At 37.1% G+C, this 18,188-nt stretch overlaps 1 long non-coding RNA gene across 1 annotated transcript in view; it reads left to right on the top strand.

Moving 5' to 3' along the window:
* Window positions 1-14,344, top strand: part of LOC131383618 (uncharacterized) — a 185,062-nt gene extending 170,718 nt beyond the window's left edge. The window contains exon 3 of the long non-coding RNA XR_009213777.1: window positions 14,252-14,344. This is a non-coding gene — a long non-coding RNA (uncharacterized LOC131383618). The remainder of the gene's footprint in view (window positions 1-14,251) is intronic.
* The last annotated feature ends 3,844 nt before the right edge of the window (window positions 14,345-18,188 follow it).

Genomic DNA, 18,188 nt, shown 5'->3' with positions numbered 1-18,188 from the left:
TACTCAGGGGACAGCTAAGACTTGATTAAGCCAAGATAGTGAAGAAGAATAAGTCAAAGATGTAGAGGAGCTTTTTGGTTACACTTTAAATTGAATATCAGAAGGGGAGAGCATCTTGGATGGAGGAATAGAGAGGATGCACAGAATTACAGTGGGTGTAGAATTTTGTGGTGGTAAGAGCTAAGCATGAAGGGTCCCTTGGTGAGTGAGTGTGTGAATAATTGTCCAGTGCTCTACGCTGGGTTGCCAAAATTTGATTGAGTGCACCTCTTGGCTCTAGTCATATCCCCAGTTGCCTCCAGCAGGCCTGCCATTTGTTTGGGAGCTTGAGAAGTCAGTGAGGGCTGCTTCGGGTAGTCCTCTATGTTTTGAAAAATAACTTAAATCCCTCCCCTTGGACCAAGTAAAGAGACTGCATTCTATTAAATTTTCATCATAAGGGAAACAGATCAATGCACAACTAATACTATTCTTTTCAGAGTGCTTATAGTAACAAAACAAAACAAAACAACTTTTTAAATGGTAAGATAAAGCACTAGATAACTGAACACATAGAGACATGGTGAGTCCTCAGTTTCAGTTCTCAAGTTTATTCTACTAGTTCTTCTGTATTGTAATTGTAGAACATTTTGTTTCAGCGTGGGAGACAGCTATTACTGTCATCCCAACAGCATAAAAAGTAGATTCCATAAGCTGCTATATATACATACTTCATTTAATTCAAAAGGAGTGTCATCCTTTAGGAAATAATTTTCAGGTATGATTAGAAAACAGTCCCAAGGATATATAAGAACATGTCTAAATAAACTTCAGAGTAATTCAATGAACATTTTGCTGTTGTGAACATTTTCTCATGAGCTGTTCTTTCATTGTATAACATAAAGAAGTTACATGGAAAGAAGGAAATGCAATGTTCAAGGCAAAATAAAATTTACCTTATCCATCACCATACCACCTTGCAGGAGGAAGAGAATTCCAAATACTTTAGCATAATGGGCCAGAGGTGAGAGAGTGCAGGGTTTGTTCAATGGATTAGATGTCATTTGGTAGAATGTCAATGAAAGTTCCAGTTGAAAGACAAAGGTGGGTGAGAGATTAGGCTGGATAAGTAGGTGGGTATAGATGATGAAGGCAATAAGATATTTCTTGCTGAGAAGTTTAGACTTGTTATGAGGATAATGAGGTACAACTGATAGCTACTAGACAGAGGAGGAGCATGACCAGAAATATATCTTTAAAAGATGTTTAGTAGCTGTGTGGAAGGTAGGTTGGATGAAACAGATGTGGAAGAAGATCAAGTAAGATGTAGTAATTGAAGGGATAAATTATGATGGCTTAAACAAATCAAGGGTGGTGGGGGACTGACGGAAACTTGAAAGAGATTAGGTAGCCAGAGCGAGTGAGATAGGATGGTCCCACCACTTGTTCAGAAACCAGGGACTCAAGTCAAATGCAGAAGTTTATCATTGAGTCTTTCTGCCTTCTTTTTATCTTTTATCTTTTCATCTTTTATCTCTCTAGGACTCCCCTCTTTTTTTGACTGAACCCTGAATATAATATCCTGATGGTTTTTGTATTTTTCTATCAATGTGTTCCTTTGCTTCTCCTGTGCACCTGTGAACACCATGGTTATTCCCATTGATTTAAAAGAGTTCGACACTGGGCAGGATTTGTGAGGCCTAGAGGTCCATCCTTGCTTGAAGATGGGGTGAGATTTTTCTGACTTTGATGAAATTTTATGTAACATCCCTGGGAAAGCCTATAAGGGCTTAATCTATATTTTTGAGCTCCAGAGCATGAAGGAAAGGATAATAATACCAAGCACCTTTACTATTGTAATATATTTTCTCACTTGGTCTTGAGTTGTCACACCAGTCCTATGAAATAACTACTATGACAAACCCCATTGTGCAAGTGAGGATATTGAGGCACAGAGAGGTTATGTAACTATAAGATCACCCAGGGAGTAAGTGGCGACTTGTCTAAGGCAAGCTCGTAGGTGGCAGAGTCAGGATTTGAACTCCGGCTGTGTGGCTGTAGGCTGTTAACTGCTACTGCTACTCTCTGCCACCACTCAGCACTTGGGGCCTACTAGAGTACCCAGGGAGGTTGAATTTCTTGTGCCACAGAAATTCCTTTGATGTTTATCTACTAGTCAGAGATGAGGGCAGTATTTCTAGGTCAGGGCTTCTGCAGGTTGGTAGTGTTCTTGTCATCACAGGGGAGAGAGAAGTTTAGGGTTGGTGCGAGGGAAGTGCTGTTTTCTAGGATTACCTTTGTTTTTTATTTTTAATTTTTAAAATTTTAAATTGTTAATTTCTGTACATACATAGTAGGTGTATATATTTATGGGGTACATGAAATGTTTTGATACAGGCATGCAATGCGTAATAGTCACATCATGGAGAACAGGGCATCCGTCCCCTCAAGCATTTATCCTTTGTGTTACAAACAATCCAATTATACTTTTTTAGTTACTTTAAAATGTGCACTTAAGTTCTTATTGACTACAGTCACACTGTTGTGCTGTGAAATAGTAGGTCCTGTGGTTGCCTTTGTTATCCCTGTTCCCATGCCTCAAATCCTCCAAGGTTGCCATTTGGGGTACCCATTTCAGATACATTCCCCAACATTGTTGATGATGATAAAGCAATGGATAGATCCAATAGTCTGAAGTTGTCACAAGAAAGGGATGGTGATAAGGGGATGGGGGAGTGAGACTGTCATATCACATCTATCTATCTATCTATCTATCTATCTATCTATCTATCTATCTATCTATCATCTATCTATCTATCTATCTATCTATCATCTAGCTATCTATCATCTATCTATCTATCTATCTATCTATCTATCTATCTATCATCTATCTATCTATCTATCTATCTATCTATCTATCTATCTATCTATCTATCATCTATTTGTCTACCTACCTATCATCAAATCTACCATCTTTCCATCCATCTATCTTCTAACTATGTATCTCTATCTATAGTTCCTGGATTCTATGTATCATATTCTTTACTTGACCCTTTCACAGAATTAGATCATTTCATTCTTAAAGACTGTATGTAATACCCCTATTTTACAGATGAAGAAATTGAGCCTAAGAAATAGTACATCTTTTTCAGACCTAAAGTCAGAGTTTGTAGTCAAATTAGTCTGACTCCAAAGTATGCAGTCTTTCCCTTTACCACACAGCTCTTAGGCTAGGTCTTTTAGTTTTTGGCCAGATGTCTACTTGTTAGACCAGATTATTGCTGTTTTAAGATTTTTCCAGATCATCTCTGTAATGATCTCAATAGAACATTTGCAAGTTAACCTCTGTCTTTCTCAATACTGGTTATAAGAAATGTAATACATTAAAAAGAAAATCTATTCTGTGTAGGCAAATAAAGGTGTAAAACTTGAAGGGGATGCTAAAGATAAATTTTGCTTTTGTTTTAGATGAACTGTGTAATCAAATGCCATTTGTCTTATTCTGTGAGAGTTTTGAGAAAAGCAGTGCAGATAAGCCCGGAGAAGCAATGCCTGTTTTTCCATATACAACATAATCAGCATATTAAAATAAATTTAATGATAATATGCTTACTCTATAATCAATTAAAGTTCCATTCTAGGGACTCACCCTATTAGGCCAGTGCTTTGCTTTATTATGTAGAAGGAACAAGCTAGGTAAGGTGTCTCACCATTTTTTGCCTCATGTATTTGTTCTTTACCTGATGTATCTCTCAGAATATTTGGTTACTGTGGCAACAGAACATATCAAAATTTCATCTAGGTAAATAGATGCAAAGGAATTACTTATTTTAATACACATATTTTTTCCTTCAAAGTCTGTTTTCTGCTCAAGCTGATTAACTAATTTTGCCCTTAAAAATTAAACTAATTTTGCCCATAAAAACCAAGATAGGTTGTATTGTCTTTACTCACGGTGCTGAGAAGTGTAAATTATGTTGCCAGAAATAAATCACAACAGAAAAATGAATGAACTCAGTAGCAATCAGCATCATATATAATAGGACCCAAATGAACTGTTTGTTCATTCCCTACCACTTTGATTCCATGGATCTTAGTTGGGGGGACTGAGTTCTTGAGAATAATACTCTTTAAAGAAGGATTTCCACAGGTTATTGGCTAAAAAAGCAGGGGCTCATGTAAACGATGCTTTTTTTTTTTCCTCTTTTTCTTTTTTGGAGGGAGGAGAGAATGAATTTCCCAAAAGTTCCATCCAGGACTTATTGTGCACTTTCTTTTTAATAATAGAGGAACTTAATGTCATTAACAGCTATAACCTGGAAATTTTGTTTGAGACTACTGCATTTGCTGAAATTAAATTTTTACTTCCAAATGTGTAAACACATCTCAGCTAGGGCTTTTATATAATCGTACTCTTGCTCTGCTTGCTTACTGGTATTTATGACTGCTTACTTCTGTTAATTGGCTAATGTTTGTAAAGTGCCTTTGAGATGAAAAGCTAATGATCTCTGCAGGGAGGAGGGTGTGGGTGGCTTCCTAACAGCTCCCTAAGGGTGTCTCCTGGGGCTTTGACTGCCAAGGCTTGCTTGTGGGCTCAGGGATAATGAGGAATCCCTTAAGACTTCAATGTCCCTGGTTCTCGAAGCCTTTTCCATTTGGTTCTCCTGGCTTTTACAAAGTCACTCCTTGGAGAAAGTAAAAATCGTCATTCTCGCAAAGCTCTAAGATTTTTTTTACCCACTTACCACTAGAGTTTGCTCTAATGCAGTAGGACAGTATCTCTTTGCTATTACAAAAGAACTAATAATAATAGTAATAGAAACACATAAACAAGTCCAAAAAATGTTGCTCTTAAAAATTAGAGACATATGTTTTATTATTTTATCTTTTTTTTTCTGTACAATAAGCTTAAAGGGAGCTATGTTTTTATTTATTTATTTTTGTGTTTTGAAAGGTAGGACATACTTTTGTTAAAAGAGGTTGGCTAAGAAAATTGTAATTGTAAACCGATAAAAATTTTCACCCATTTGTACAACAAACATATATTAGAAGGGAAAAGAATTTTTTTAAAAAAAAGGTAATGTATTATCATTTAGATAAAGCTACTGTTTTTTTTGTCACTGTATAGAAATGATATTTAGAATTTTCATGCATTACATGATTCCCATGCTGGGATTTTTTGGTTTTTAAATAATATTAAATAATACTACCGATGTTTTTGTTGGCCTACATGCTGCTTTTGCTAACATCTTATCTTTTTGCATTTCCTGCGTCTCTACATTAGCATTGCACAGTCACATCCCTGGTCACTAGTCTGGGATACAGCTCCTTGGGGACTCCCTCCCGGGGTTTGTACAATCTGTTCTGTAGAGGAACTTGGTGTCCAAAGGGACCACACCATTGCCTGGGTTCTCCCATGGAGACCAAAGATTTTCCAGCTATTTATTTTTAATCAGCTGGTAATCGCTGGACTACTTAGAATGAGTTTCAGAAGCATCATTAAAGACACAGAAAAGCTCAGTTCAAAGACATTCCTTACATCGATTTTCACAATCAAGAAAAGTTAGAAAAAACTGAATGCCCCAAAATAGACATTCAATGGGCTATCATGCCATCATTAAGACAACACGAGGAACGCTTATGCTTACGCTATGATGTAAAGTAAACAAAAGACAGTAGAAAAGTGATAATAAAGTATACTCTTAACAATATAAAATATGCATAGAAGCTGCCTGTAAGGGCACGGTGGCCCACGACTGTAATCCCAGCACTTTGGGAGGCTAAGGAGGGTGGATCACTTGAGATCAGGAGTAGTTTGAGACCAGCCTGGGCAACATGCCCATCTCTACTAAAAATAAAAAAATTGGCCAGGTGTGATGGCATAGTCCCAGCTACTCTGGAGGCTGAGGTAGGAGAATCACGTGAACCTGGGAGGTGGAGGTTGCGGTGAGCCAAGATCACATCACCGAACTCCACCTGAGTGACAGAACAAGACTCTATCTCAAAAAAAAAAAAAAAAAAAATTGTAAGGAAATATAATAAAACATTAAGATTGATCATTTTCTTCTTAATCACTGTTTCATATGTTTTGAAATTTTATGATGAGCAAGGGTTTTTCCTTTTTTAGTAATTTTCCTTTTAAAATAATTATATAAAACATACAAAAAGTACAGAGAATGATATAAAATAACAGATATCTTTGTATTCATATGAGATCTTGCATGCTTTTTGTCTCATTTGCTTAGATATTTTCAGTTATTTTTTGAGATAAAGTGTTTGATTTCTCTGTCTCTTTTCCTGGAGGTAATCACTATTCTGAGGTTTATGAGTTTTATATTTTTGTTGCATGTGTAAGCTTTCATAAGTGATGTATAATATTGTTATGTATATTTTAAGCTTATACATAACAATTGTTGTTCTACATGTCATTTTACAATTTACTTTGTTTAGTCAACCTCTACCTTTAAGATTTATTCATGATGATGTATTTAGAGCTACTTCACTTTGAAATGCTCATATATAATCCCATTAATCCGTTTGTCAATATACAACCATTTATCCATTCATTCTCCCAGTGGGATACACTTCAAAGTTATTTTAGACTTTTTGCTCTTGTAAAATGTTGCATTTAATATTCTTATGAGTCTTCTCTACACATATTTGAGTTTCTCTAAATGTACCCAGAAGTAGCATCACTGGTTTGAAAATATCCATATCTTAACTATGCTAGATTTTACTAAATTATTTTCCAGTTTATATATACTCCCAATAGCAGAATACATGAATTATTATTTCCCTACATTCTTGTCAACTCTTGAAATTAGACTTTTAAATATTGGCTAAGTGGACAAATATGAAAGAACATCTTGTATGGGTTTTTATGTACTCTTCCCTGTTAATTAGCTTTTAGGCTCCACTTTGATGTGAATTGCCTGTTTCTTTGACTATTATTCTATTAGGTCATTTTTCCTTTTCCTACTGGTTTTTTAAGCATTTATGATATAGTTGAGATACTAATTCTTTGTCAGTTTTATGCATGGCAAATACTTTCTTCTGGTATGTAGATTGTCTCTGTATTTTAAGAGTTTCTTTTGAGGAATAGATGTTTTAACTTTTAATGTAGTAAAATTTATTAACATTTTCTTTATAAGTTTTTTTTTGTTTCTTATTGAAGATATATTTTGCTTACCTGAGGTCATAAATACATTTACTACTTTCTTCTAAAACAATTGTTTTTGCATGCTGTGCTGTAGAAAGCTAAGTTAATTTATTCCTGTGTGGCTAACCATTATCTTGGCACCACTTCTTATTAAATGGACCATTGTGACCACACTGATTTGTAATGTTGTCTTCAATTTATGACAACTTTTCAAATGTGAGGACTCTTTTCTTGGTTCTGAACCCTTATCTTTGTCTATTTGGTTGTTCCTGTTCTATTACAATGCTATGACAATCACTACAGCCTTAGAACATGCTGGTATTTGCTAGAGCAGATCGGTCTATCTTATTTTCCTTTTTAATAATTGTCTTGCCTATACTGGACAGTTTATTCTTCCACATATATTTCATTATCATCTTGCAAAGTTATTTAAACAATGCTTTTGGAATTTTGATTGGATTTTGGTGATATTTAGAGATTAATTTGGGGGAGGATGATATATTTATTGAGTTTTTCTATCTAGGAACAGTTCATTTCATCACTTAGGTCTTGTGTATCTTTAACATTTTATAATTCTTTGTACATTTTTATTAGATTTCTTTCCTATTATTATGTGTGTGTATGTGTATAATATTGTTACACAGCTACATTTCTTAAAGTGTCTGGTCTATAGGAACTCTTGATTTTTCTGTATTAATGTTGCTTTCATTAACCTTGTTGACATCTTTTATTAGTTATGAGTTTATCTATAGATTCTTTTGAGTTTCCTATGTAGAAAACCATGTCTTTTACAATAACAAATGTATTTCTTTTTTTCCACTATATTTTGATTCTCTTTTTCTTGTGTATTGAGCTAACAGAGACTGGCGTCTACACAATGCATTCTTCTTTCTTAAAAATAGAAACACGATGTGCCCAGCTAAAAAAACTACATTTTGCAGCCTCTCATGGAGGGATGACAACTGAGATGTATATAGAAGTAGGTGGGTTGGACTTTCAAGAAAGTTCTTCAAGGGGAAGGATAACTCCAATGATAAGTGCATCCTTTTGCCTTTTTTTCTGTCTTCCTTTCTGAAGCTTGGATCAATGGATGTGATGTTTGGAGCTCCAGTCCCCATTGTGGGATCATGAAATTCCCCTCAGAATGCAAGCAAATGTTGAGAATGGTGGAACAGAAATGAAGAAGAACTTGGGCTCTGATGTATTTATGGAGCTAAAATTTTAGGTCAGTGCTGACATCAGAATTTCTTTTAGGCAAGAAAACTAACTTCCACCTTGTTTAAGGCACTATTGGTAACGTTTTCTGTAACATACAGCCAAATTTAATCATAAATGTACATAGTGCTGTGTTTCCAGTAGCATTTTTAATTAAAAAAGTGATAGACGGTATGGTCTTTTTCTCAAATTTGGGAGAAAATGCTTCCAATTTTCACTATAAAGTTTGCTGTTTGCTATAAGTTTTTTGTAGAAATCTTTTTTCATCATATGTTTTCTTTCTTTTCCTAGTTATCTGAATTTTATCATGAATGCTTGTGGAATTTTATCAAACGCTTTTTCTGAATCAAATTTTTTTTCTGTATTATTTTATCTACTAATGTGATTATATTAATACATTTTTCTAATTTTAATCTAGCCTTTCTTTTCTGGGATAAACTCTAAGTGGTTACTATGAACTGTCTCTTAATGTAACATTACTTTAAAAATATATTGCTTGGTTTGATTTGCAAATATTGTCTTTAAAATTTTTGCATTTATATTTAAAAGGGGGGAATGGCCTATACTTTCCTTTTTATGATTGGCTCATCTGATTCTTTTGTTGAAGTCAATTTCATGAAATGACTTGTGAGCCGCCTTTCACTTTCTGTTTCCCAGAACGGTTTATGTATAGCTGTGGGGTTATTTTTTTTCCTTGATTATTCATATTATCTCATCTGTAAAACTGCCTTTGTCAGTGATTTTCTTGCAGGTAAAATTTAAATTCTTTTTAAATTATAGAAAAGTTTTCAATTCTTTTGAAAAAATTTGATTTTAAGTTTTTTCATGTTCTGTTTTTTCATGAGATAATTTTGCTACCTTTATATTTTTTGAAAAATTTTCTATATCTCTAACTTTTCATATTTATTAACAGAAAGGTGTTCCTTATAATGTCTAATGACATTTTACTTCTATTTTCGTCTGTATCAATTTTTTTTGCTAATATTATTTATTTATGTCTTCTTTTCTTTTACACTAGGCGATATCCAGAGATTTTTCTATTTTTCTTAGTCTTTTATTTAAAAAACACTTTAAAAATTTTATGTCTTTTTCTGTTTTCTGTTTCACTAAATTCTGCCAATTTTCTATCAACTTTTTAGGGCTTATTTTATTGTTATTATCTGTCTTTATGAATTAACTGCTTACTCAGCTTTTTTCTGATATAAACATTTACACAATACATCATTCTCTATATTCTGTTTTGGTTGTGCTTCAGAGGACTCACTCACGCAACTCCTCCAGGTTCATCCTTCCTCAGCCTTCAATAGTGGACTACAGGCCCCCACCATTTTAGTAGAGACGGGGTTTCACTGTGTTAGCCAGGATGGTCTCCATCTCCTGACCTCGTGATCCGACCGCCTTGGCCTCCCAAAGTGCAGGGATTACAGGCGTGAGCCACCGAGCCTGGCCTGTGCTTCACAACTTTAAAACATAGTGTTTTTATTCTCTTTTAATTCTGAGTATATTCCAGTTTACATTATGATTTTTTTCTTTGATCTGTAGATTACTTCGAAGTATGCTTTTTTATTTTTAAAAGACTTTCTGTCTTTTAGTATAATCTATGTTTTATGTTATTGTTTAATCAATTTTTATAGTGTTGTTACTTTTCTAAACATGTTAAACATTCTTTCTGATTGCTCTGTTGTATCAGAGGATGCTAATCCTACTTCTCTCTATTTTGTTGTCTGTTGATACACTCTTGATTGCTCATTTTTCTGTTTCATATATTTTTAAAAATTGCAAATGCCTCTTGAGTGTTGTTTGCTTAAGTGTGGGAGTTTAGTGCATCTTGGATTATGGAGCTTCTTCAAAGTATTCTTGGTTTTGCTTCTGCTAAAATTTTAGGGAGTTCTCATTAAACATATAGCAGTATTTACCTTAATCTCTCAACTTGGGAATCTTATACCACCTAGATTGCTAAATGTTCCCCAACACTCACATAAATTGCAGATTTGGAGTTTTGCTTCTGATAATGGAATTACTTTTCCCCAAAGCCCTCACAGAAGTAATTTTTCATGTTTCCCTGGAGAAAAATTGGTAAGAGATTTTCTAGACCCCTGTTCACGGAGACGTCACCCATGATAGGGTCCTGGCCAACTGTGTGAGTCTTGGTGTCACTTTCCTGCCTTTCAAGACCCTGTGGCCATGCATCCATGTATTTCCCCCCGGGAGTCAGGGACTTATTTTAGGACTAATATTTCCAGGGGACCAGCTTATTGCTTGTGTATCCGGAAACAAGCTTATTGCTCTGTTTTTGAGTTCCTCTTTTATTTCTGGCACCTGTAGATTTCCTTTGCTTTTTTCCAAATTTACCTATTAATCTTATTTGGTTGCATTTTAGCCAGCATTTCTATGTGGTGTTGCTGACGCCGTAAATTTGAAGTCTATATTAGCACTGGACCCAGGGAAACTAATGTAATTGGAGAGGGAGGAGAAGGAGAAAATAATTCAGAAATACAGAGGAGCTACGCAAGGAGCGGTGATAGATTGCTCCAGAAAGTCAGTAAGTATCTAGCATCTTCCAGGGAGCCCCTGTGGGCCTATCTGACCTGTTTGTTCTTTGGTTATGGAGTACTAAGAACAGGGCTGAGGCTGGTGGCCTGACAGAGTGGGCATTTGCTGCGCTGACTTCTGGAAGTTCCTGAGTCCCATTGTTGACTAAGTGCCAAGATCACTTGGTAGGACGTGATTCTAACAGGAAAGGAAGCCATGCTGCTGCTGTGCATGTGCTTACACCGAATAGGAGTGAAGTTTTGCATCTTCTAAAATGCATTAGAGAGTGATCAGAATTACAGCCCTCTCTGAATGGGACTCTCCTTTAACACAACTTACATTCAGTAAGTGCCTACTATGTTTCAGCAAATAAGAGATGGGTAGGTGGGTCTCTGAAGCTGTCAGCTTAGCAGAGGAGGTGGGAGCACACAGCCAAGCCTAAAACAATTTGAGGCTTGTTATGAAAGTGGTATGAACAGATGCTGTTGGAGCAAAGGCGAAGGAGGAATGAATTGGTTGATTCAAATGAGGGGGAGTGATGTGGTAGGGAAATCTTTCTAGGGGCAATTTCTGAGCTTTGCCATGTAGGATGAACAGGAAACTACCTGTGGGGAAGGAAGGAAGAGAGGCGCAATGTAATCTGAGCAGAAGAGCTGAGACCTCGCTCTGCAGGGTTTTCAGACCCCTGTTGACCAATCCACTGGAGCTGGAGCCTTGGGTGTTGTGAGAGTAGAGGAGGCTGGGTCCAGATAATAAAAGACTTTGAGTGTAACATTTGCTTTCATTTGTTTGGAAGATGCTTTTTCCTCTTACCTTAGGGAAAATAAATGTTTATATCAACTCAGTACATGCCTACATTTGGATTATATTTTGGTTCCCTTAAAGTCTTTCCTATATACCTAATTTATTTACTCAAATGTAATAATGTTGGGGAAAACAAGGGGGTTTGAAAGTCTGTTGCGCAAAAACCATTCAAAAATATTATTTTTAGCGATTATCGTAAAAGCATAATACAGTAACTTTATCTCTGAATGAGATAGATATAGATTAAGCAAGGGTGTGCAGTTTTTACTATGACAATTTCACATTGCATGCTATTTATACTACTTGTGATTTTCTGAAAGAGATACCAATCAGACTTGCAAATTAATGTGGTTAGCATTTTACTCAAAAATAATGATTTTGTTCCTCACCTTTATTTATAGTCACTGCAAAGTTATAAAAAGGAACAAGGGGGAGAGCTTTCACTGAATTGGTGAAGTTTATTATAGTACTTTTTAGACTAGCATGATGTAAGAGGAAAGATACTGGGAAATACCAACCCAAAGCCTTTTAATATTCATTTATAATTATATGTATGTTAGACCCCCCAATTCACAGGAGAACATTTATTATTTTGGTCATAGTTTTAATTAAAAATCAGAATAAATACGACTTTCTATTGCCATGCTTGTCAGTTTTACTTAACCTTTTGTTCCTTTATTTAAAACATCTATTTTCCCACCTGTCTATTTATCTAGGTATCTTAGCACCTACCGCTAGTCCTAGTGGTCACTGAATTAAAATACAGTAAAACATACTACTTGGTTCCTTCGATCAATGCCTTGCTGTTCTCTACTTTTGCTTGCCTGGATTTTGGTATCTATGTCATCTTCAAGATGGATCATCCCTGGTTTGAATTTGTGAATGCAAGTTCATTCAGCATTCTGATCATGTGTGGTGTTTCCGCAAATGTGAATGAATAGAGATTAACTTCATGCCATCTACTGCAATAATTTCTCTTGTGGATTTGAAGCTAAATTGCAGAAGTGGATGTGTGATATATGAATATGGCATGATGCTTTTCTCCTATCTCCTTGTTTTCAATCCTTAGAAACCTGAGTATTTGGGAAAAATGCAAATTCTGGAAAATCTTAATAATTTTTCTAAGACTATTTTTGGTAAACTTGTAGGTTTCAACTCATACAATTAGGAGGAACAAATTGCAATTGTTTTGGTGAATTTGTTAAAATTTTACAAAAGATCACATATACTAGATGAGACTGAAACAACTGAAATGTAATAGTTTAATTAAAATGGAAAATCTGAAGACAGTATTGTGTGGCGGTGTCAGCCCCTGAAAAATGCGCAAAACAGCTCCTCGTCTCACATAAAGTTATTTCATTAAATAGGCCTTTCGATTTTAAACAACCTTTAGAAGCAGAACCAGAAAGACATTTTTAAGAAGTGAGGGAGGAACGATGACTCAGAGGATGAACAAGCACAAAAAAATTAGGAGAGGAAATTATTACCTGGAGGCATTAAATATAACAAACTTAGCTGGTATTTGTCACAGTAGTTTCAATGTTATGTATAAAAGAAAACATATTTAGCTATTCGTTTCAAAACAGCGAGGAATCACCAAATCTGTAAGTGGTACTTCTTATAATGTTTTCATTCACACAACCAACACTTATTAAGTGTTATTATTCATGAGGCACTATGTAAAGCGACTCCTGTTCTAAGGAGCTCCTAGAAGTGCTGGGAGGTGTTAGGAGGTGGGGGAGAACAGTGAATTCCTCCAGGGTGAAGGGTGCAGGGGATGGGCAACCCCAAATGTCAAAGCTAGTGGAGTAAGAGCTGCATGCACTTGGCTGGCTTCGACCGGCTTAGCCTTTCCAGATTATTTACATTTATTGTGCCTGCCTGTGCAGGCCATTGGATTTAGAATGAGCCTTCTCTCAGAGCCAGGTCCAGAGATCCTCTGCAATGCACTAGCCTTCACAAGTGCTCAAGAGGGAACAGACAGCTTGCACAGGTGTCGTGAGATGAATGCCCACCATTGTGGATCTCAGGACTCCAATCCACTATAGTGTAGAAAGTTCTTTCTGCAGTGGTTCCTGGGGGTTTGTCATTCACTTGTCCCCAAGGGGGCTACATGCAAATTAGCTAAACCTGAAGGGTTAGTGATTGGCTCTGAGAGGGAGATTTGGCCCTGCTTTTCCCACCCATTTCACCACAGCTTTCATGGAGATGTAGATTAGGAAGCCCTCCCTGAATATAAGATCCTGATACTGGGGCCATCCCATCACCCTGACTAACTCCTATGTGGGTCCCACAGAATAAAGACAGGCAGGAGGGGTAGATGGACTCCAGTAAGCACCAAGGAGCGGGTACATGTTAAGGTATCTTGCAAAAAATTTTAAGAAGCTCAGAATTGACACCCAGAGGTGAGGGAGGAGAAGCAGTGCAAAACGAGGCTGAAGAAGAATGCAGGATTCACACATTCAGGACCTTGAATGGGAAGTAAGGGTGTGAGACTTTATTTTCAAAGTGATGAAGAGGCATGGAAGGGTTTTAAGGAGCGACATTTGCTTTGTGTTTCAGAAAGAATCATCTGGAAGGAATGTGGAGATCAGAGGAAAATGATGGGAAAGTTACCACAGCCTGCAAATGAGAAATGATGAGAGCCTGCCTGGGGTAAGGCAGTTGTGTGGGATGGAAAGGAAGCACTGGATGAGACAGATGCTTAGGTGGAGCAAGAACAGGGCAGGAGAAGCACGTAAAGGAGGGGACTGAGGGACGAAAGGGGCCTAGAGCTCTGGAGGTTTCTGGCTGGGCGGCTGGGCGGCTGGGCGGCTGGGCGGATGGGTGGCTGGGTGGCTGGGTGGCTGGGCGGCTGGGCGGCTGGGCGGCTGGGCAGGTGGCTGGGTGGGTGGCTGGGTGGCTGGGTGGGCGGCGGGGCGGCTGGGCGGCTAGCGGGGCCATTATTGCAGGAAGGGGATCAGAAATAGATTTGAGTCTGGATAAGACAATTAGGTTATTTCTGAATATATCAAGCATGTAGTAGTGGAGATAGTCACTGTGCACAGAAGTTTGTTGTTCCGGAGAGCTGTCATCCTGGAGTCTTGGATTTGGGCAGGTAGTGGATGTGGTCAGCTAAGGATCCAATGGGGCGGGCACGTGGGGAGCTGGAGCCACAGACCCAGGATTATCAATACTTAACAGACATTTTAATAAATAGCCATAAGCACAGTTCTATTAAATTAATTCCCTTTTTCTTTCTTCTTCATGTTGCAATATGACCTGTTTGAGAGAATATTGAGCTGAACTCCTTGGGCATGAATTGGGATCTGTTTCTGGAGGGGTAATTGGGGAAGTTAGCATCTCTCGCCTTCAATGTCTCATTTTAAAAAGGAGGGATTAGACTGCTTCATCTCAAATCTTACAATTTTATAATTACAGGACTTCTCATGACGTTGCTAGAGGTGATGAAATGCGGGAGTCTTGTGCTTTCTTCATTTTCTACTGTTGTTTTCTACCTCTGTTTTCTCAGAGGTTTTCTGATCATTGACAGTGGATAACAGAAGGAAAGTCACTCAAGGGGCACAGGAAAATTTCCTCATATAAAGAATAAGCTCGAATATGAAACAGTACAAAGGTGGAGAAACTCAGAGATAAGCAGCTACCTGTACATATGCCTGACTCAAATAATTTCCTTCCTGGGTTTATATTTGGACTTGGTGTGCCTACTCTTTGATACAGTGGCATACTTTAAAGCACGCTTTCTCTGTGGTCTTACTCATTTTTTTTTTTTTTTACATTTCTTTTCTTGGCCTATTTGCTTCATTTTTCCATTTTAAATAGATTTTTTAAAAGAGAAGTTTTAGGTTTGCTGCAAAACTGAGCAGAAAGCACAAAGATGCCCCATATACCTACACACACAACCTCCCCAGACGTGCACAGTCCCCCACTGTTGACACCCCCTACCAGAGTGGTATCTTTGTTTTTTTTGTTGTTTTTGCTTTTTTTTTTTTTTTGAGGCAGGGTCTCCCTTCTTGCCCAGGCTGGAGTGCAGTGGTGTGATCACAGCTCACTGCAGCCTTGACCTCCTGGGCTCAAGCAGTCCTCCCACCTCAGCCTCCCAAGTAGCTGAGACCCCAGGCATGTGTCACCATGCCTGGCTAGTTTTTTAAATTTCTGGCTAATTAAAAAAAATTTTATTTAGAGATGGGGGTCTCTGTAAATTGCTAAGGCTGGTCTTGAATTCCTGGGTTCAAGTGTTCCTCCCTCCTCAGCTTCCCAAATTTCTGGGTTACAGATGTGAGCCACCACTCCCAGCCAAGAGTGGTACATTTGTTGCAATCAGTGAACCTATATTGACACATTATTATAGCCTAAGGTCAATAATTCCCACTGGAATTCACTCCTGGTTTTTGTTGTCCATTCTATGGGTTTGGACAAATCTATAATGAACATATAACCCCCACTACTGTATTATACAGGGGAGCTTCACTGTCTTCAAAACCTTCCCTCCTCTATGTATTCATCCCTTCCTCCCCACTGTGCTCTATGCTCTTATGTTTTAATTTAAATCATATCATATGTCTGTTTGGTTGAAATTTTCATTTATCTTACAGATTTGAATGTGCATTAAAATATGCAGGGAATATTTTAATAACCTAGACATAGTAATAATTTTTATCCACATCAAAAGCTTCATGATGTAGATAATTATTATTGTTTAGTTTATAATGATAATTTTAGTAACAAGTTATAGTAGTCGGAGCTTCACTGCTATCAAAAGTTTTCTAGTTAAATTAGGCAAGCCCCTCAAGTTTTTTCAGGAGTCATCAAGAATGAAGAATATTAATAAAAACTGCTTAATCAGGTAAACAGACAAAACTGTATCAGTTTATAGAACAGGTTGTTTCTGTTTTAGCACAATAATCTCCCTTATTTTTTGTCACAGTGAATAGTTACCTGATATCTAGGGTCAAAAATCTATGACTTGAAAGCCACCACCTGCATTTGTATTAAAATCTTTTGGAAGCTGGGCATGAGTATGTCTGTGTGTAGGTCAGTGTGTGTGCATGCATGCTCAGTACGTTTCAGCACATGAGATGGAAATAAGAAATAAGCAAAGTGTAGTGGGCAGGAGAGGATTGCACTGAATTTTTTATTTGTTTATGTATGTATATATTTATTTATTTATTTATTTGAGATGGAGTCTCACTCTACCGCCTAGCCTGGAGTGCAGTGGAGCGATCTTGGCTCAATACAACCTCTGCCTCCCGGGTTCAAGCCATTCTCCTGTCTCAGCCTCCCAAGTAGCTGGGATTACAGGTGCCTACCAATTTTTGTATTTTTAGTAGAGATGGGGTTTCACCATCTTGGCCAGGCTGGTCTTGAACTCTTGACCTTGTGATCCACCCGCCTTGGCCTTCCAAAATGCTGGGATTACAGACATGAGCCACTGCGCCAGGCCCTGAATTTATTTTTTAATGATAGGAAAAAAAAAAAAAAAAAGGAGCAGTAGAGAGATGACAGAGCCAAATGAGGGAGAGAGAAAAATATATTAGGTAGAGCAACAACACGCAGATGCAGGAGGAATTGGGTCGTTGTGGAGGAATGTGGTGAAGAGTGGCTAATGGCACCAGGGTCCTCATGGTAAAAACAACTTTTTTTCTCTAATTAGGATCTAAAGAGTGCAGAGCAGTATTGGATGTCTGTGTTGCTGCGACTCACTGCCTTGCCTTTTCTCCCTAGCTGAGAAATAGAGGATTCTTTACTCATTACTTTATTTGGATTTTAACCAAGGCCAGAATCTGTTACTTGATATAGGAGGTTGAATTTTTCTTACCTTCTTCTAACCTATTGTTTTTAGTTTAAGCTAATCAGTCCAGGGTTTCTTGATTTAGGCATCTCACTAGAAAAATCTTTCTGAACCTTTCCCAGGTGGGAGAGAAGTTTCCTGGATTAAATACCAGATTATAAAATAAACTAGTCTTTAACAACAGAACATTTTTGGAGCCCAGAGTGCATAGGTTATATGCAACCAACTAGGAATGAAGCATAAACATTGAACTACAGTACTGACACATTTCACATAACTTATTTTAAGGAATATTCATATTTCTCGTAGTAATCACATTAAATTTTATGAGTCTCTTTGAAAAATTGTACAATGCACCTTTCTGCCTTACCTGATTTAGGAAAAAAAAAAAAAAACGCATTCCAGGAAAGAATATAATTGAATAATTAGGATCTATTGCTCTGGTGCTAGTGGCATAATCTCTTTTGAGGGATGAAGGGTAAAAAAATTGTTTAATAATATATGTGTCCGTTAACTTGATATTATTCTTCAGTAGACTCTTACCAATAGTGCTGTCTTTTTTCTTTTTCTTTCTTTTTTTTTTTAATCTCTGATACCTACTAGAGTGCCTGACATGTAATAGACACAAATATCCTTTCCTGGATGAATGAATGACAGGGGCAGAAAAGCCTTTGTATATGAATTGGAGAAGAAAATCATAGTAATGTT

The sequence above is a fragment of the Hylobates moloch genome, unplaced genomic scaffold (genome assembly GCF_009828535.3).
Source record: "Hylobates moloch isolate HMO894 unplaced genomic scaffold, HMol_V3 SCAFFOLD_5, whole genome shotgun sequence".
Lineage (NCBI taxonomy): Eukaryota > Metazoa > Chordata > Mammalia > Primates > Hylobatidae > Hylobates > Hylobates moloch.
This window is presented reverse-complemented; position numbering and strand designations above follow the sequence as displayed.